Below are 17,633 nucleotides of genomic sequence, written 5' to 3' on the forward strand. Positions count from 1 at the left end.
TGTAGCCTAAGTGCTGAAACCCAGGCAACATTCTAGTAAATCTCCTCTGTACCCTCTCCATTTTGTCGACATCCTTCCTATAATTTGGCGACCAGAACTGCACACCATACTCCAGATTTGGCCTCACCAATGCCCTGTACAATTTCAACATTACATCCCAACTTCTATACTCGATGCTCTGATTTATAAAGGCAAGCATACCAAACGCCTTCTTCACCACCCTATCCACATGAGATTCCACCTTCAGGGAACAATGCACAGTTATTCCCAGATCCCTCTGTTCCACTGCATTCCTCAATTCCTTACCATTTACCCTGTACGTCCTATTTTGATTTGTCCTACCAAAATGCAGCACCTCACACTTATCAGCATTAAACTCCATCTGCCATCTTTCAGCCCACCCTTCCAAAAGGCCCAAGTCTCTCTGTAGACTTTGAAAATCTACCTCACTATCAACTACTCCACCTATCTTAGTATCATCTGCATATTTACTAATCCAATTTGCCACACCATCATCCAGATCATTAATGTAAATGACAAACAACAGTGGACCCAACACAGATCCCTGGGGCACTCCACTAGACACTGGCCTCCAACCTGACATACAATTGTCAACCGTTACTCTCTGGTATCTCCCATTCAGCCATTGTTGAATCCATCTTGCAACCTCACTATTAATACCCAACGATTTAACCTTCTTAATCAACCTTCCATGTGGAACCTTGTCAAATGCCTTACTGAAGTCCATATAGACAACATCCACAGCCTTGCCCTTATCAATTTCCCTGGTAACCTCTTCAAAAAATTCAAGAAGATTAGTCAAACATGACCTTCCAGGCACAAATCCATGTTGACTGTTTCTAATCAGGCCTTGATTATCCAAATAATTATATATATTGTCCCTAAGTATCTTTTCCATTAATTTTCCCACCACAGACGTCAAACTAATAGGTCTATAATTGCTAGGTTTACTTTTAGAACCTTTTTTAAACAAAGGCACAACATGCGCAATGCGCCAATCTTCCGGCACCATCCCCGTTTCTAATGACGTTTGAAATATTTCCGTCATAGCCCCTGCTATTTCTGCACTAACTTCCCTCAGTATCCTAGGGAATATCCTATCAGGACCTGGAGACTTATCCACTTTTATATTTTTCAAAAGTGTCCGTACCTCCTCTTCTTTAATCCTCCTAATTTCCATCACTACTCTACTTGTTTCGCTTACCTCACATAATTCAATATCCTTCTCCTCGGTAAATACCGAAGAAAAGAAATTGTTTAATATCTCCCCCATTTCTTCCGGCTCAGCACATAGCTGTCCACTCTGACTCTCTAATGGACCAATTTTATCCCTCACTATCCTTTTGCTATTGACATATCTGTAGAACCCCTTGGGGTTTACTTTTACATTACTTGCCAAAGCAGCCTCATATCTTTTTTTCGCTTTTCTAATTTCCTTCTTAAGATTCCTTTTACATTCTTTATATTCCTCAAGAACCTCATTTACTTCCTGCCGCTTATATTTATTGTATATCTCCCTTGATTCCACCACCCCCAAGAGCTCTATCTAACTCTCTTTTGAATTCATCCAGTGAATTGGCCTCCAATGCCCTCTGTGGCAGAGAATTCCACAAATTCACAACTCTGGGTGAAAACGTTTCTTCTCACCTCAGTTTTAAATGGCCTCCCCTTTATTCTTAGACTGTGTCCCCTGGTTCTGGACTCCCCCAAAATTGGGAACATTTTTCCTGCATCTTGCTTGTCTAGTCCCTTTATAATTTTATACGTCTCTATAAGGTCCCCTCTCATCCTTTTAAACTCCAGTGAATACAAGCCTGGTCTTTCCAATCTTTCCTCATATAACAGTCCCTCCATCCCAGGGATTAACCTCGTGAACCTATGCTGCACTGCCTCAATAGCAAGGACATCCTTGCTCAAATTAGGAGACCAAAACTGCACACAATACTCCAGATGTGGTCTCACCTGTACAACTGCAGAAGGACCTCCTTGCTCCTGTACTCAAATCCCCTCGTTATGAAGGCCGACATGCCATTAGCTTTCTTCACTGCCTGCACGCTTACTTTCAGTGACTGGTATACAAGGAAACCCAGGTCTTGTTGCAATTGTTTTTTTAACTTCTTCCGAAATATCCAAGACAGAAATGAACAAATATTGAGGTAAATGCCATGTTCTTCAAAAGTTATTTTCTGTATAAAATCGACACCAGATTGAATGAAATATCATTGTTACTAAAGCACATTTAATTGAAGATCCTACATCATCTTAGTCTCAATGTAACTGCTGATAAAATTCTTTCTGAAGAGCCACTGGCAATTTTCCATCGATTGCACAAATTGCAATCACATCCCTTGCAATGGTTCTTCATTAATATCAACAGAGCCACAGCACATGGGTCCATAGCACATGGGTCCATAGCACATGGGTCCACAGCACATGGGTCCATAGCACATGGGTCCATAGCACATGGGTCCACAGCACATGGGTCCATAGCACATGGGTCCATAGCACATGGGTCCATAGCACATGGGTCCATAGCACATGGGTCCATATCACAGAGCACATGGGTCCATAGCACATGGGTCCACAGCACATGGGTCCACAGCACATGGGTCCACAGCACATGGGTCCACAGCACATGGGTCCATAGCACATGGGTCCACAGCACATGGGTCCACAGCACATGGGTCCACAGCACATGGGTCCACAGCACATGGGTCCATAGCACATGGGTCCATAGCACATGGGTCCATATCACAGAGCACATGGGTCTGAAGCAATGCCAACTCACAATTCATAATGCCATTCAATTCATAAAACCCTGCTTCCAAGTCATATGACCTCACAAATTTCAACTCAAACATCACATCCATGTGCAAAAATCCAGTGTTTTATGTGATACTAGACCAAGTGGACCCGTTGGCCCCACAACTCATTGTGTTGCCATTGTGATGGGGGGGGGGGGGGGGGGGAAATCACACTTTTTTCTTTAAAATAAATGGCTTAAAATAAATAAATAAATAAATAAAGCTAATTGAAAATCGCGATTTTTCTTTGAAATTGTGTTTTTTCTGCATTGGTCTAACACCCTCCCCTCCCTCACTCCATCCTCTCAACCCCTCTTCTTCCCCACCCACTCCCCCCCTTCCCCTCCCACCCCCCAGTCCACCCCCCCTCCATTCTTAAGGGCTCTCCGGCGGCGCCGCCATTCCCGCCCGTCGGGTTTCCATGGTGACGTGGAACATGGAGGTATTACTGCGCATGGGCGGCTGACGGGCACAGCAAGTGGGAAAGGGATTTATTAAAGTTTAAAATGTGAATAATAAAATATAACAATTGGAACGTTAATAGGATTTCTTGATGCAGGAGTTTTCAACATCAGCATCATTTCCCCTTTTCACAACAGGAAGGAGTTGGCGAAAATCGCCACAACAAATGGTAAGAATGCCGCCAAAAGGCTCATCGTTCTTTTTGCATAGATCTCAAAGAGTTCTGTCCACCGCTTCAAAGCTCTCCCTCCTAATCATCGGGCACTCATTCCAAACAATCAGTCTCACACTCCTGATCAAATGAACCATGTTGGAGTTCTTCTCAATGTTGCACATTGTATTATCGGTCACTTCGATGGGTATGTTGAATCGAGAATGTGCAGTTCTTCCACCAGGCATCAATGTAGCTGCTATACCAGAGGATGCTACAGCAAAAGCAACATCAACTTGACCTCGAACTTTGGAGAGGATCAAATTGGTGAGAATTGTTTTGCCCATTCCTGCTGGTGTATCAATGAAAAACATTGAAGGAACATTCCTTTCCAAGCAGCTGCACACATGGTCATACACTGCTCTTTGCTCAGCATTCAGCAGAGGATCCTTCTCTTCAACAAATCACTGTTGTTCAGGTCTATTGTACTGCAGTTCACTCAGCAATTCTGGATTGTCACCATCAAGGTTCATCCTTCCATGTCTTGGTAGTGGCACATGAAAGTATCCCCTTGTCTTGTCTTGAATATACAACAGAACCTGATCATGATGCCTGTCATCTATCATGATATTTGGATCATCAATTGTTCTCCATTCTCTTTGAAGGTAATCTTCAGACATTGAAGTCTTGAAGCGATCCCATATTTGTCGAGAAGAGTTGATCTCAGCAATCGTCAGCAAAACAAACAAATGAATGAATAAGTTTATTAGCCAAGTATGTGCATATACAAGGAATGTGCCTTGGTGCTCTGCTCACAAATGACAACACAAACACAGTTAACAATTAAGAATAAAGCATAAACACATCAAAACAATAAGGATACAACATTATGGTCTAAACATGTGGGTGAAAATAAACCAGAGCAAAAAAGAGACTACAGATTTTGGTTATTGAGTAGAACTGTCACTCGTGGAAAAAAGTTGTTTTTACGTCTGGCTGTGGCTGCTTTGACAGTCCGGAGTCGCCTTCCAGAGGGAAGTGTTTCAAAGAGTTTGTGGCCAGGGTGAGAGGGGTCAGAGATGATCTTGCCCGCTCGCTTCCTGGCCCTTGCAGTGTACAGTTCGTCAATGGGGGGAAGGTTGCAGCCAACAACCTTCTCAGCTGTGCGAACGATCCGTTGCAGCCTCCGGATGTCGTGCTTGGTGGCTGAGCCAAACCAGACCATGATGGAGAAGGTGAGGACGGACTCAATGATAGCAGTATAGAATTGGACCATCATTGCCTGAGGCAGATTGTGTTTCCTCAGTTGCCGCAGGAAGTACATCCTCTGTTGGGCCTTTTCGACTGTGGAGTCGAGGGTGGCCCCCATTTAAGGTCCCTGGAGATGATGGTTCCAAGGAACTTAAATGACTCCACAGATGTGGCTGTGGTGTTGTTGATGGTGAGTGGGGGGGGGGGTCTTTTCGAGTCTACAATTAGTTCCACTGTCTTAAGAGCATTGAGCTCCAGGTTGTTGCGATGGCACCAGGACGCCAGCTGTGTCACTTCCCATCTGTAGGCAGATTCCTCCCCATCCTGGATCAGTCCAATCAGGGTTGTGTCATCCGCAAACTTGAGGAGCTTGACAGAGGAGTCTGTGGAGGTGCAGTCGTTAGTGAAGAGAGAGTAAAGGAGAGGGGAGAGTACGCAGCCTTGCGGTGCTCCTATGCTGAGGGTCTGTGGGTCCGAGATGTGCTTTCCCAGCCTCACATGCTACTTCCTGTCTGTCAGGTAGTTGATGATCCACTGACAGAGGTGTTCAGGCACAGACAGCTGTGAGAGTTTGTAGTGTAGTAGCTCTGGCACAATGGTGTTAAACGCAGAGCTAAAGTCCACAAACAGAATCCTGGCATAGGTCACCTTGTGGTCTAGGTGCTGGAGGATGAAGTGCAGGCCTAGATTGACTGCGTCGTCCACTGATCTATTGGCCCTGGATGCAAACTGCAGGGGGTCCAGCAGGGGGTTTGTGATGTTTTTCAGCTGGGCCAGCACGTCTTTCAAAGATCTTCATGACTACAGAGGTCAGTGCGAGAGGCCTGTAGTCATTAAGACCAGTGATCTGGTGTTAATGACTAGAAATCTCTCATTGCTTCGGGGAGTCTTGTCCGCTCAGCATCTTCGGACGATGGTCTGTTGTCAATGGTCGTCAGTTTGCAACAAACCTTTTTCTATGCAGACGTCTTTGAAAGAAGGAAGAATATGTCTGTCATGTGTCCTCGATGAATGGAAGGATACTGGTCCTTTTACGTGATGGAGAAGCAGTCTCAAGTAGTAGAGGTCACATCTTGGAGAAACAGTATACACTTGTCCCAGAACGCTGGCTTCAAAAATACCTGGAAGATCTTCCTCTATCTTCACAAACTTCCTTCTTTGCCATTTCTCATTGTTCCATGTGTAAAATCGGGGTACATCAGCGTAGTACAGTGTTCTTGCAAATTGATCTTGAAAACACAATTCCATGAATTCAGTTAAAGTTGTTCTTGTGATATCCTCATTTCTCACCAGCCGACCAGCATCGACTCTGATAACAACTTGTTGTTCTTGTGGTAGATGTACCTGGAGACGAATGACAGCGGGGTGTCTCTCATGATTTGGAAATCAAATAATTTTAATTCCACTGCTTCCGATGGACCAATGTATCTGCCAGTAAAGTACTGTGCAATTTCATCATCCCTGTTAACTCCAAAAACTGCTTGATCACTCCCCTTCAATCTGCGCCCGGGATGAGGTGTTTCACACTAGGGCATCAGAGATGTCCTCATTCTTCAGGAAACGGGACTTCCCCTCTTCCATTATAGATGAGGTTCTCACTAGGGTCTCTTCTACATCCCGCAGCTCCGCTCTTGCTCCCCCTCCCCCCATTCGTAACAAGGACAGAATCCCCCTCGTTCTCACCTTCCACCCCACCAGCCAGCGGATCCAACAAATCATCCGCCAACATTTCCGTCACCTACAACGGGACCCCACCACTGGCCACATCTTCCTATCCCCTCCCCTCTCTGCGTTCCGCAGAGACCGCTCCCTCCGTAACTCCCTGGTCCACTCGTCCCTTCCTACCCAAACCACCCCAACCCCGGGCACTTTCCCCTGCAACCGCACGAGCTGCAACACCTGTCCCTTTACCTCCCCCCTCAACTCCATCCAAGGACCCAAACAGTCTTTCCAGGTGAGACAGAGGTTCACCTGCACCTCCTCCAACCTCATCTATTGCATCCGCTGCACTAGATGTCAACTTATTTACATCGGCGAAACCAAGCGCAGGCTCGGCGATCGCTTCGCTCAACATCTGCGCTCGGTCTGCACTAACCAAACTGATCTCCCGGTGGCTGAGCACTTCAACTCCCCCTCCCATTCCCAGTCTGACCTTTCTGTCATGGGCCTCCTCCAGTGCCATAGTGAGGCCCATCGGAAATTGGAGGAACAGCACCTTGTATTTCGCCTGGGCAGCTTGCAGCCCGGCGGTATGAACATCGACTTCTCCAACTTTAGATAGTTCCTCTGTCCCTCTCTTCCCCTCCCCCTTCCCAGATCTCCCTCTCTCTTCCTGTCTCCACCTATATCCTTCCTTTGTCGCGCCCCCCTGACATCAGTCTGAAGAAGGGTCTCGACCCGAAACGTCACCCATTCCTTCTCTCCAGAGATGCTGCCTGACCTGCTGAGTTACTCCAGCATTTTGTGAATAAATACCTTCGATTTGTACCAGCATCTGCAGTTATTTTCTTATACTCCCCTTCAAGGTGTACTTGAACATGTATTTGACCGACTTTACAGAGGAGAATATCTCAACGTTGATGTGACATTTGAACAACTTCAAGAGTTGAACATTACAGGGCACCACCCATTCAGAAGTCCTTCTTGATGTCCCTGAAATCCTCCCACATCCGGAGATTGTCTCCTGTAAAGAGGATGTCACTCATCTCCACACCTTGTGCTTTCGATAAAGGGCTTCGGGAATCTCTTTCTGCATCTTCCATTCTTCCAACATGGAGAGGTGAGGTCACAGTACGGTTCATGAACAAACCTCCCAATATTTGGGTTTGCAAATTCATCATTTTGATGTCCAAAATTCAGAATTTTACATCAAATTCATAATATGGCACGTAATGGCCCAGCGAGAGGCGAGGCCCAGCGAAGCAGAGGCCCGGCGAGTAGCGAGGCGAGGCGAGGCGAGTCCCGGCGAGCAGTGAGGCCTAGCGAGTGGCGAGGCCCGGTGAGCGGTGAGGCGAGGCAAGGCGAGGCAAGGCGAGGCCCGGCAAGCGGCGAGGCAAGGCAAGGCGAGGCCCGGTGAGCGGTGAGGCAAGGCAAGGCGAGGCCCGGCAAGCGGCGAGGCGAGGTGAGGCCCGGCAAGTGGTGAGGCCCGGCAAGTGGCGAGCCGAGGTCAGGCCAGCTGAGCAGCGAGGCCTGGCGCATGGCGAGGCGAGGCGAGGCCCGGCGGACGGCAAGGCCCGGCGGACGGCAAGGCCCGGCGGGCAGCAAGTCAAGGCCCGGCGAGCGGCCAGGCGAGGCCCAGTGAACGGCGAGGTGAGTTGATGTCCGGCCAGCATCAAGGCCGGGGTTTGCAGCGGCAGTGGCGCATCGCAGCGATGATTCAGTGGCGGCTCCGGGTCCATCAATGAAGGAGACGGCAGCGGCGGCAGCGGTGATGGCGGGGGCTCCGAAGCTCAGCGACGGCGGCCATGATGGAGACACCCGGGGTTTGGAGCGGCGGCGATGACGCTCCCCCCACTTGGGCCATGGAATCAAATGGGCGTCTGGCGGGAAGTGGGAGCTGAACGAAAATGATGACCCTCCCCCCAACTGCGCACGCGCAGTCACCTTGCGGCCATCTTATGTAAGTGTAGGTGCTGGTCTGGCGGCCATCTTACGTAAGGACCGGCCCCAACTGCGCATGTGCTGGATTTTTAAAACTTTAAAATATGAATAACTTTAAAAATATAACACCAATTTCAATAAAACTACAATTTTTGCCATTAAAGCGACGACGGTGAATAAGGTGGGCCTAAAAATGTCGCGCAGTCTTGTACAGTTTTGACTGACGTTCAGTCACAAACAAACAAACAAACGAGAGTTTTAGTATATAGATTAGACTCAGAATATTGCTTACGTTATTTGAGCAGAGGTCCATCACAACCATACTCAATTAGGGCTCATACAACATTTCCCTGTTGGCACATGAGGAAAGAATGAGCTGACTGTACTTGTATTCACTGGAATTTAGAAGGACGAGAGGGGATCTTTAAAGAAACAAAAAAATTCTTAATGGATTGTCATTTAGGACTGAGATGAGGAAAAACGTTTTCACCCAGAGAGTTATGAATCTGTGGAATTCTCTGCCGCAGAAGGCAGTGGAGGCCAATTCAGTGGATGAATTTAAGAGAGAGTAAGATTTAGTTTCTATTCATTCTATTGCCTCTTCCACTTTTTGTTTTAGTTTAGCTGGAATTGGTTGGATCATTAATAACCTGGCTGTCATTATGTGTCATTAATAAATCAGCAGACGTCAGAGCGGACTTCTGAGTCTGCATCATCCAGAAGCACCAAAGAAAGAGATAAATAGAATTTAAACTGTTAATGTTATTTAACGTCTGAATATTGTGAAAAAATTAAGAGAGTTTTGAGTTGATTGGATTATTCTCTTTCAATCAAACCTGCTTATATTGCTAGAACTGAAACATAAAAACATAGAAAAATACGTGCATGAGTGGGCCATTCGGCCCTTCGAGCCTGCACCACCATTCAATATGAGCATGGCTGATCATCTAAAATCATTACTCCGTTCCTTTTTTTCCCCATATCCCTTGATTCCATTAGCCCCAAGAGGTAAATCTAACTCTCTCTTGAAATCATCCAGTGAATTGCCCTCCACTGCCTTCTGTGGCAAAGAATTCCACAGATTCACAACTCTCTGGGTGAAAATGTTTCTCCTCATCTCAGTCCTAAATGGCCTACCCCTTATTCTTAAATTGTGTGACCCCTGGTTCTGGTCTCCCCCAACATAGGGAACATTTTTCCTGCATCTAGCCTGTCCAATCCCTGAAGAATTTTCTATGTTTCAATAAGATCTCCTCTCATCCTTCCAAATTCGAATGAATACAAGCCCAATCGACCCATTCTTTCATCATATGTCAGTCCTGCCATCCCAAGAATTAACCTGGTGAATCTATGCTGCACGCCCTCAATAGCAATAATGCCCTTCCTCAAATTAGGAGACCAAAATGGCACACAGTACTCCAGGTCAGGGCCGTCTTAATGCATGGGCCTGATGGGCACTTGCCCGGGGCCCCACGAGCATAGGGACCCCATGCTGATCTGTGTATGTTAAGTGACTTGCAATAAATAAATACTACTTTAAAAATGTAGGTTCAATAAGTGCTTTTTTCGCAACATTTTCGGTCCCTAAGTGTTTTTTTCGCAACATTTTCCATCCCTAAGTGCTTCTCACAGCGATCTGTTTCGCAACAATTCAAGCCTCGTGTATTGTTCAAATGTTTATCATGTTGATTAGTTGTTGCTGTACAGCATGTTTTTAATGTTTCAACACCGATTTTGTTGGAAGTGCCAATAAAATAAATATATGTTTAATTTTATCGACCATTTACATTTTTATTCCTGTGAGTAGTTGTCGTAGGGGCCCCAGTACACCGCTTTGCCTGGGGCCCATAATGCTGTAAAGACGGCCCTGCTCCAGGTGTGGTCTCACCAGGGCCCTGTACAACTGCAGAGGACCTCTTTGCTCCTAAACTCAAATCCTCAAAATGTGTTCAGGACTAACATTTAGTTGGAACTCTCTTGCACTTTGTTTCATTTACTGGAATGTTAACCCTGCTTTTATTGAGAGAATTAGAAGTTTTACCTCAGTTAAAAAATACACAAAAATCAATCGACATAACTCCATAATATTGTAATGAATGGCATCGAAAGACTGATAAGAAAGAACAAGTACTAAAAGCGGGAGAGGGCTAAATCGTTCTGCCGTTTGTGGGAATGAACAATTGTATTTACATTGGACTTTTGAATGTAATGATATTATGGGCCCTTGTTCATATGTGGGGATGTTCATAGCCTGTGCTCTCGTAACCCAGACACCGCCTGTAAATTCACTTTATTTGTTGTGCCGTTAATTGTTTGCTTTGAGATCTGCTTCCAGCAGATTGGAACACACAACAGAGACAAACATTCAAAAATGCCATGCAGGTGTTACAGTTTATGGATTGCATCGAGATAACATGTGTTGATGTAAAACATTTATTGATTTCTGTGGGGAAAGAAAATCTGATCTCCTTATCTGGTCTGCGATATCTATGTACTAAAACTCTCGTTTGTTTGTTTGTTTGTTCCTGAACTACAGCCAAAACGGTCCACGATAGCGCGACAATTTTAGGCCCACCTTACTCACCGTCGTCGCTTTGGTGCTAATGGAAGAAGTTTCATTGAAATAGGTGTTATATTTTAAAAGTTATTCACATTTTTAAGTTTCTTTTAAACCGCGCATGCGTTAAGACTTACTAGACCCAAGTGGACCCGTTGGGCCCAAACCTCTCCTGCATTCGTGCAGCACCCTATTCCCTCCCCAACCCCCTCCTCCACCCCTCTCCCCTCGCCCTCCCCACTCCCCTCCATCTCCTCCCCTCCCCCCTCTCCACCCCCCCCCCCCCCCACCTGTCGAGGATCAAGGAGAAAGAACACAAAGGAGAAGGGAAGAAGAGACACAACTGGAAAGAACTGAATGTTTCGAGGATCAACGAGGAAGAACGCAAAACGGAAGGAATGAAGCAAGGCAACAAGAAAGAACTGAACATCTTTTTTTTTTTTTTTTTAATATTTTATTTAATTTTTAACAGAACCCATACGTTATACATTATACATTTCATAGTAAACAATAGTAAACAATAGTCACTAACCTATAACTTCGATTATACACGTATTGTTCTGTATTTTCTCCCCTCCCCCCACCCCCCCGCCCCCCCCACCCCTCAGTTGAAAAGAAAGAAAAAGAAAAAGCAGAAGAAAGAAAGAAAGAAAGAAAGAAAGAAAGAAAGAAAGAAAGAAAGAAAGAAAGAAAGAAAGAAACCTGGAGTCCCGAGGGGGTCACTTCCGAGTAATTTCTTTTTAAATTCTTGCTAGGTAACAAGGCAATCCTGAATTTAAGTACTTCCTATTCTTAATCCTAACTTTGCCATGAATGGGTTCCACACCTTCAAAAAGAAGTCGTATCCATTTCTCAGATTATACGTTGCTTTTTCTAATGGGATACAACTCCGCATTTCTGCATGCCATCTTTCGAATCTTATTTCATTTTGTTCTTTCCATGTAACCGCAACACATTTTTTGGCTACTGCTAATGATATTTTGAGAAATCTTTCCTGATGTTTATCGAGACTTAGCTTTGGTGTTATTCCTTTTGTATCTCCTAGCAAAAACAACCTTGGATCCATTGGTATAATCTTATTCATCAATTGCTCTAAAAACTTTTTTAGGTCTTGCCAAAAAGGAGTTACCTTCTGACATGCCCAAGTAGAGTGTATAAAAGTGCCCACGTCTTGGTTGCATCTAAAACACCTTTCAGTTGAATTTAGTTTAAATTTATTTAATTTTTCCGGGGTTAAATATAGTTGCTGCAAAAAATTATACTGCACTAAGTTATACCTCACATTAATAGTATTTTTCATAATATCTAGACACAGTCTTTCCCAACTTGGTTCATCAATAATAATATTAAGATCTGTTTCCCATCTTTGTCTTGCTTTATTAATTCCTATCTTTGGACTAGCTATCTGTAGTAGTTTATACATTGATGATATAAATTTTTTAATTCCCTTACCCTGAATCAAGGATTCGATTCCTTTAATCTGAAATAGAGACATTGAATTTCCTAACTTTTCCCTTAAAAAATATTGTAATTGATAATAGAAAAAAATACTATTCCCTGGAATTTGATATTTATTTCTCAATTGAGAAAATGTCAAAAAGATATTCCCTTCATAGCAATCTCCTATATTTTTAATACCCTTCTGTTCCCAGAGTTGTAGTATTTGATTATTCCAAGCAAACGGCAATAATCCATTTTTTACTAATGGAGTTTTAGCTGTTAAAAAAAATCTTTTATCCTTAACTTTAACTGTTTTCAACCATGTATTAATTAAATGTTTTAGCAAAGGTGACTCTTTATCCTTAACTAATATCTTCGCTTCCCATTTATATATAAATTCTTCTGGACAAGACTCTTTTATTTTATCCATTTCAATTTTAACCCATGTTGTTTTTCCACCCTCTTGATAAAAGGATGAAATAAAACTCATTTGCGCTGCCAGGTAGTAATTTTTAAAATTTGGTAATTGCAGTCCACCTAATTCAAATTTCCATGTTAATTTTTCCAGAGACACTCTTGGCATTTTACCTTTCCAAAGAAAATTCCTCACAGTTTTGTTCAATTCTTGGAAAAATTTATTTGGCAAAGGTATAGGCAGTGTTGAAAATAAATACTGTATCCTCGGAAAAATATTCATCTTAATACAGTTAACTCTCCCTAGCAATGTAATTGGAAGATTCATCCATTTCTTCAGGTCCTCATCTATTTTTTTTATTAGTGGTTTATAATTTAATTTATACAAATTATTTAACTTATTATCTACTTTAACTCCTAAAAACTTAATGCCTTCTTTTTGCCATTTAAACTGACTTTCTCTTTTACATTGATCATAATTGCCTTCAACAAGAGGCATTATTTCAGTTTTATCTTTATTAATTTTATATCCTGATACTTTCCCATATTCTTCCAGTCTAGAATATAGTTTTCTTAAGGATTCCAATGGTCTAGTAAGACAAATTAAGACATCATCTGCAAATAAAGTAATCTTGTGATCTTCCTGGTTAACTTTAAATCCTTTAATGTCTAAATCTGATCTTATTAGCTCTGCCAGAGGTTCAATGGCCAATACAAATAAAGCCGGTGACAAGGGACATCCCTGTCTACTAGATAATAATAATAATAATAATAATATTCATTTATTGTCATTGCAACGAGTACAACGAAATTAAAAAATAGCCAATCCTGACGGTGCGTACAAACATATATGCAATAAATGCAAAAACAAATAAATACATAAATACAATTAAATACAATTATATTAAGTACAAGATTTTTTAACGGTGTTGCCTAGTGCAAAGGTAGTGTTCAGTTCTCGTATGGCCCTGGGGTAAAAACTGTTCTTAAGTCTGTTTGTTCGGGATTTGATCGACCTGAAACGTCGACCAGAGGGCAGATGAACAAACAGACGGTGGCCGGGGTGGGATGGATCTTTTATTATTTTGCCTGCTCTACTGAGGCAGCGTAGTCTGAACAGGTGCTCCAGGGAGGGCAGTGAGCAGCCGATGATCTTCTGGGCCGTCATGATGACCCTCTGAAGGGCCTTCCTGTCCTTTTCTGAGCAGCTGGCATACCATGTGGTTATACAGTATGCCAGCACACTCTCGATGGAGCAGCGATAGAAGGACAACATGAGCTTCTCCTGCAGGTTGGTTTTCCTGAGGATCCTCAGGAAGTGGAGTCTCTGCTGTGCCTTCTTTACTGTGGTGATGGTGTTGGTAGACCAGGTAAGATCCTCTGCGATGTGCGTACCCAGGAACCTGAAAGCTGGTACCCTTTCCACACAGACCCCATTGATGTAGAGTGGGTCGTAATCTCCACTGGTTTTTCTAAAGTCAATTATAAGTTCCTTTGTTTTGGAGGAGTTCAGGACCAGATTGTTCACTGAACACCATGCTGCCAGCCTTTGGATTTCATCCCTATAGGCTGTCTCATCTCCTTCTGAGATGAGTCCAACCACAGTCGTGTCATCCGCGAACTTGATGATGGTGTTGGTGGGATGGGTGGGGGCGCAGTCGTGAGTGTAGAGGGAGTAAAGGATGGGGCTCAACACACAGCCCTGTGGTGAGCCGGTGCTCAGTGTAATGGTGGAGGAGAGGTGAGGGTATATTTTGACGGTCTGGGGGCGGTTGGTCAGGAAGTCCTTGATCCATTGGCAGATGGTTTGGGAAAATCCAAGGTCGGAAAGTTTGGTGACCAGTCTGCTCGGGATGACCGTGTTAAAGGCAGAGCTGAAGTCGAGGAAGAGCATCCTCACATAGCTCCCCTGGTGTTCAAGGTGGGTCAGTGCAGTGTGAAGAGCAGTGGCGATGGCATCCCCTGTAGACCTATTTGCTCTGTAGGCAAACTGGTGTGGGTCGAAGGTGGGTGGGAGGCTGGCTTTGATGTGCTGCAGGACCAGCCTCTCGAAGCACTTTGTGATGACCGGAGTGAGTGCTACCGGACGGTAGTCGTTAAGGCCGCTGATGACAGACTTTTTCGGCAGTGGGATGATTGTAGCGGACTTCAGGCAGGGAGGGATGGTGGATTTTAGTTCTGGGGGCGTGTCCAATGTCTGGCGTGTCCAATGTCAATCCTTTTCAGATTCAGAATGGTACAGATTAGTGTAGAATTGCTTAAATACCTCATTGATTTCTCTAGGTTTATAAGTAATAATGTTCTGATCTGTTCTAATTGAATTTATTGTTCTTGATATTTGTTCTTCTTTCAGTTGCCATGCCAATACCTTGTGGGCTCTTTCTCCTAATTCATAATATCTTTGGTTAGTTCGTAATATTAGTTTTTCAGTTCTGTGAGTGTGTAATGTATTGTATTGAAATTTTTTATTTGCAAGTTGTGTTTTTTTTGTATCTGAAGAAGTTTTCTGTAAGTCTTTTTCTAATAGTGATTTCTTTTTCTAATCTTTCAGATTCCTTCCTATAGTCTTTCTTTATCTTAGATGAGTAGCTTATAATTTGGCCTCTCAAATAAGCCTTCATTGCATCCCATACAATAAATTTATCATCCACTGAATTTAAATTTGTCTCCAAATATAATTCAATTTGTCCTCGAATAAAATCACAAAAGTCTTGCCTTTTCAATAGTAAAGAGTTGAGTCTCCATCTATACACTGACTGTTCTTTATCTGGCATCGTAATTTTCATTAATAATGGTGAGTGATCCGATAACAATCTAGCCTTGTAATCTATTTGTATTATTCTACCGCTTAATTGAGCTGAAATCAAAAATAGATCTATTCTAGAATATGTATCATGTCTATTGGAATAAAAAGAGTAATCTCTTTCCTTGGGATGGCTTTTCCTCCAAACATCTATTAAATTTAAATTTTCCATTAAATTCAAGGTTGTCTTCGCTGCTCTTGTCCTTGTCGTTGTCCTTGATGATCTATCCATTACTGGATCAAAACAAAAATTGAAATCTCCCCCTATCAATATATTTTCATGTGCTTCCGCCAGATTTAGAAAAGTATCCTGCACAAACTTCTCATCATCTGTATTCGGTGCATATATATTCATTAAAGTCAACAATTCTGAGAAAATTTGACAATGTACGATTATAAATCTACCTACTGGGTCACTTACAATATTTTGTATCTTAATTGGTAGCGTTTTCTTAAATAGGATCGCAACCCCTCTTGCTTTTGAATTAAAAGAAGATGCTACCAAACTTCCTACCCAATCCCTCTTTAACTTTTGATGTTCTTTTTCCGTTAGATGTGTTTCTTGTAAGAAAGCTATATCCACTTCCAATTTTTTCATCTGTGTTAAAATTCTCTTCCTTTTTGTCGGTCCATTTAACCCATTCACATTATAACTTAAAAAATTTAATTTATTCTCCATTCAATCTTTTTTTTTTTTCCCCTTCCTCCTTACCTTGTTACCTCTTCGAATATTTACGTTGTGCCGTATTTCAGTGTACTCCCTTCCATCGTCCAGGTACAAAAACAGAAAAGAAAAAAGAAAGAAAGAAAAGTAAACCCTCCCTCTAATGTTGTTAATAAATAGATTAACAACATTACCCCCCTCTATTATACGAGGTGTGGTCCACACCACACTTGTGCCCATGATTATGGTAGAGCATGCATATTCTCCAACCCCCCCGATATTTCAAGTACTTCTAAAAATTAACTATCCTTAATACAATTGATCCCCTCTATAGTATACAAATCTTGTTAATAATCATTCATTCACGGAACTTCTTCACCAATTCTCGATGGCAATTCTTCAGCAAATTCTTGTGCTCTGACAAAGACTTTGAAAATTTTATTTTCTCCAATGTTGATCATGATCTTCAAAGTAGCAGGATGCAGTAAAATGAACTTATATCCTTTCTTCCATAAAATATTTTTTGCCTTATTAAATTCTTTTTTCCTGCTCAACAAGACATTACTAATATCTGGGTAAAAAATTATTTTGGTACCTTCATACTCTATTGGTTTTCCCTGTCTCATATTCATTCCGACTGATTTGAGGACCAATTCTCTATCTCGGTATCTTAAGAATTTAATCAACACAGATCTTGGCTTTTGATTATTCGTAGGTTTCGGTCTTAGAGCCCTATGTGCTCTTTCTATTTCCATCGGTCCTTGTTTATCTATTCCAAGACTAGTCACTATCCAATCTTGAAAAAAATTGATTGGGTCTTCCCCCTCAACTCCCTCTGGCAAGCCAACAATTTTAACATTATTTCTCCTGCTGTAGTTTTCCAAGGCATCCAACTTTTCCACGATCTTTTTGCTTTCAATTGTTGCAGCAGTAATACTATCTTCATTTCTTTCCACTCTGGATTTTAACAATTCGTTCTTCATTTCTATATTATCCACTCTGTTTATCACTGTTTGAAAGTCCCCCTCCATTTTTTTCAAAGTCTTATATATTTCGATATTGTCCTTATGAAGCTCCTTATTATCGTTATGCAGTTCCTTATTATCTATCCTCAATGCTTTCACTTCCTTTTCCATCACTTTGTGAGCTCCTTCCATTTTCTTGAGCCTTTTAATAATTTCTTCAAACATCGCTTTAATTTTAATCTCTGAATCTTCTTGATCCCGTTCTTGCTTGTTTCCACTTTCACTGCTGGTTCCCTCATCTTCACTCGATTCCGAAACTTGAGCCTCTCGGCCACCAGAGGGCCATGCCTCTGCGCCTGCTGAGAGCTCCTCAAATCCAGGCCCCTGCTCCGTCGGGGCTGTAGGCCTACCTTCGATTTTCTTTCTTGATTCCCTCGGTGGATTTCTTGGCTTCAGTGGCAGCTGTGCTCCCTTCCTTTCTTTCTTGGGGTTCATCAGTAC

This window comes from Rhinoraja longicauda, chromosome 7 (genome assembly GCF_053455715.1).
Source record: "Rhinoraja longicauda isolate Sanriku21f chromosome 7, sRhiLon1.1, whole genome shotgun sequence".
Classification (NCBI taxonomy): Eukaryota; Metazoa; Chordata; class Chondrichthyes; order Rajiformes; family Arhynchobatidae; genus Rhinoraja; species Rhinoraja longicauda.